We start from the raw sequence: 4643 nt of genomic DNA, 5'->3' as shown, positions 1-4643 counted from the left end.
GAGGTTTGCGCAGACACTGAAAGAGTTACGCAAATATGCTAAACGCCCTTGTTTGTTTGTTTATTGGGTGGATGAATGTGTTAAACATAATCGCAGACTTTCAGTCTCAGTAGTGAACAATGGAATAATTTATTGCGTGTCATTTCAAGCTGCGGTTATTTGTCAAGTTATGCAAAAAGTGTGAAATAGGATTTAATAGGTGTGTGTTTAGGATACATAAAATGCTAACTCTGGACAGAGAAGTTAGACATTTTATAATGAGCTGTTTTCATTCCACCACCACAACAGTAAGAGGCGTATTGAAATGTGGTAGAAATTACATTTGTTCATGATGCTTCAAAGATTAAAAAAGGGGAAATGCACGTTGGACATAAGAAAAACTAACAAAAAAAAAAGTATGAAAAAATGAGTTCAAACTGAGTTGGAGTGACAATGGCATGTTAATGGCACGATGTTAATATTTAGAATATTTCTGAAAAATAAGTGATCTACAAAAATGACAATATTATATATAGAGACCTATATTATGTGTGTGTGTGTGTGTGTGTGTGTGAGAGAGAGATCCTTTTTACTGTAATTTTACCTTTCTGGTCATTTTGTAATTTCACTTGCATCAGTTATTCTGTAACTATATTCTGTATTGTTGCATAGACTACTTCACAGGATTTTTATTATTTTATTATTATCATTATCATATTTACAAATTGTCATGACAATCTGTGTGGTATTTTAATGTTTTAAGAGATTATACCAAGGTATATTTCTCTGCAAACTGTTTAATGTATGAAATGTTTGAAATCCATTTGAATTTTTAAATAAAATCATCAATAAATACACCTAATGATAATAATACAATAAATACACTTAATGCTAAGATGTTGTGTTATTCTCTGATGAAGGTGTTGACATTATAGTTCATTGCCGTGGTATGGCTATTTCAGAAGTTTGCCACATGGAGGAGCCACTATATCTGTGTGAGAGTTGACTAAATTGGACACTGGATTTAGGATATCAAATTGTTAGAGCAGTCTGTTCATTGTTCATAATTTTTGCATGTTAACACATTTGTAAATGTACTTTTGTCATCATGCGATTAATACTTTATAATAGTCAACAAATAACTGTAAGCCAATTTGGCATTCATATATAGGCCTATATATTATGTAGTTTCTTTGAGGAAATCACATTGGGTGCTTCATAGAAGAACATAAATAAAGCATACAGAATAATATCAAAATGAATAATTCATCTGTTTGCAGGACCCATGTGGATCTGGCAGATGTCTTTGAATCAATGTTTTACAGAGAGCAGCGCAGAACAAAATTAGAGTGTATATCAACAGAGACATCCTGCAAACGGGAGTCATTACATGAGCCGCACTGCTAATGGGAAAGAGAAGAAGTGAGCAGTGATCTGAACGAGTGCTTCTCTACCACCTAATAAATGCATATGAATTCATTGATGATTTATTAATTAGCTGGTCATCAGAAATCTGCTCTGGTATTCCTGTGTGTAGAAGATTAGGTTTTGTTTATATTTACTTTAACTTTCAACAAAGCTGATGTGTTATCATGAATATTCATTTGTAAAAATGGTTTTGCTGAATTATTCTTCCATCCATTTCAGAAACACTGTGAATATGAATTCCAATGTTGTATTTCTCTGAATGCAACCAAACATTTGCACACGCATTATTTTAGGAGCTTTATTGGTCACATTATGAACATGCTGCTGATTTGTTTCAGGTCTGACCAGGTCCTATGATGTTGATTGCCACCAAAACTAATCACAAATTTCAATTAACAACTAAGGTGATTGTGCATTACTCCTATAGAGGGGTTGATTGCACCATAATTTAGTAGGCCAGGATTATTTACTATAACATTATGCTTTAATGACCAGCAGATGGCAGTCTTTAAATATAAATGACCTCTTTTTCTTTTTAATGGACTACAGCCAGCAGAATTGAAATGCAGCTGCACTGTTCATCAGGTCCAGTACTGTGTAAATGGTAATGATATAACGTCTCTGCTTTGCATCAACAGTCATTTAAGTTGCTTTTCAGCCTCTTGAGTCAGAGTTGGATCAGTGTCGAACACATGCTGTGCTGCTTGTCTGCAGATAAGAGGCAGGCAGAGCATTTGTTGTGGTTATTTATCATATCTTATTGTTCAAATCACAGTGCATATCAGTAGAAATCTACATCACAGAGTGATAAAAAATGACACAAAACTGACATTTATTTCTGAAGATTTTTCATGACGCTTCATAACATTTGATGAACAGACAGTGGGACATGACTTACAATTTGAAACATGAGAGTTTAGCTGATTTTCTAAATCTAAAAAAAAGAAATATTAAATACATATAAAATATAAAAGGTGACACTTTGCAATAAGGTCTCATTTGTTAACATTAGTTAATGTGTTAACTAACATGCACTAACAATGAGAAATACATTTGTTACTGTATTACTGTATAATCTTTGTTAATGCTAGTTGTTTGTTCATGTTAGTTCACATTAAATAATGTTAACAAATACAACTTTTGATTTGAATAATGTATTAGTAAATGTTGAAATGAACATTAATTAAGATTAATAAATGCTGTTGAAGTATTGTTTATTATTAGTTCATGTTGACTATTGTTCACTAATGTTAACTAATTAAACCTTATTGTAAAGTGTTACCATAAAAAAAATGATATAGTAGTTTGGGGCCCGAAAGATTCTTTTTTTTTTTTTTTTTTTTTAAGGAATAAATGCTTTTTTTTTTTTTTTAAGCAAGGATGCATTAAATTGATCAAAAGAGAAAATAAAGACTTTTTGTTTAAATTACACTGTTTTACATTTTAAAATAAATGCTGTTCATTTGAACTAGTTCATCTGAGCACAGCATTTTCAACATTGATAATAATAATAAATTCTTGAGCAGCAAATCAGCATTAGAATGATTTCTGAAGGATCATGTGACACTGAAGACTGGAGTAATGATGCTTAAAATTCTGATTATCATCACAGGAATAAATTATTTACATATTAAAATAGAAAAAAATGTTTTAATATTTTTTCACAATATATGCTTGTTTTTCAAGCAATATTGCAGTTCATATCGGCCTAATATTACAGTTTTTCTCGATTGCTTAAACACATTTCTTGAAACTATGCCTCGTATTCTCAAAACTATAAACACAAATCCATAACGTCTCACCCAGTTCCCCAAACATCCTATTTTCAGGTCAAAATGAAGCTCTACACTCAAAACCATTCACTCTTGCTGAAAAACCAAACTTTGCCCTCAGACAGGACACACAAGCCCTCAAAATCACACACACTACAACATAGTCTAAGACACTGGTGCAATAAATTCAAAACAACATTTCCAAAACTGGTAAGTTATGTTGCTTGTGGTTCCCCCCCTCACAAACCTTTTCACATGATGAACACAAAAGACACAACCAGTGGATACATTGGCACATTTTTATTCATACACAGAAAACACACACACACAAAAATATATTTTTTTTTCCTGTTTTACTCTTCTTTTTTTTTACTCTTTTTTTTTATTCTCTCCTCTAATTTTTTTTATTTATATTTACTTACAGTAAGATTTGTGTGACCAACATATGACAGTAAAAGAGCACACACAAACCATATTCTAATATGGAATTCGAATTGTATTGGAATAGTAAAGAGTGTTGGTCGTGACAGGAGGGTCTCCACTCAAGGATACAATATGATGGATACGTCTAAGGATGTTCCACATATGGTTGAAATACCATCACTGGCCTAGAAAGATAACATTCTGGGAGTCAAGACTATAAAGGATGAAGGATGCCCTCCCTTCACTGTCACACTCTGCAGCCACTCTGTGTGACTGTACGACTGCTGGCCTTGTCTTGCAAGAAAATAAACCTCATCAAAGACTATTGGAAATGTTTGTCTCTTATTCAGTGATAGAATTTTGTTTGCCACCACACCTCCCTGAAGGTTCTCGAGGCGACGGTAAAGTGACTCAAATTTGGCCTTACTCGTAGCCGAGCCTCCGTCATAGTCATACCATTGACTAACACATGGGCAACTAGAGTGGCTTGAATTTCATCTGAGACTGCTTGTCTTCTTGTCCTTGCCCTTCCTCCTCCTCATTCTTATCCCTCTTCCTTCATGTCTTTCTGGATCCATTGTTCCAAAACGCAAAAAAATTGATTTGGGCCCTTTTATATATCTATTGAAGGTTCTGATTGATGTGTGTTAAATTTTGACTCTTAGTGTTTCCACCTGGGTAATTGTGTGCTAACTGAGCTGAAGCTGTGCTAACTCGAGTGGACAATTTTGAATGCTAGTGCTTTCTAAATGACAACATGGTCTAAGCAATGAGAAATGAAGGGATTTGTGTGTAGAGTTTTGCAGTGACAGTTCAACAAATCTGACTCATGTGTCAAAACAGGGAATAGTGTTTATAGTTTAGTGAAATGGGTGTGCTTTTTGATAAATGGTGTTATGGTTTTGAAATTTTAGTTCAAAAGCCTGGTTATAGTGTTTAAGCAATCGAGAAAAACTGTAATTATTTGAACTTGATTTTAGGCACAAGTTTAAACAATATCAGAACAATGTTGGACAGTGGGCCCTATAGGAACAGAAAATG

This window comes from Abramis brama, assembly GCF_963993115.1.
Source record: "Abramis brama genome assembly, chromosome: 14".
NCBI classification, from domain to species: Eukaryota; Metazoa; Chordata; class Actinopteri; order Cypriniformes; family Leuciscidae; genus Abramis; species Abramis brama.
This window is presented reverse-complemented; position numbering follows the sequence as displayed.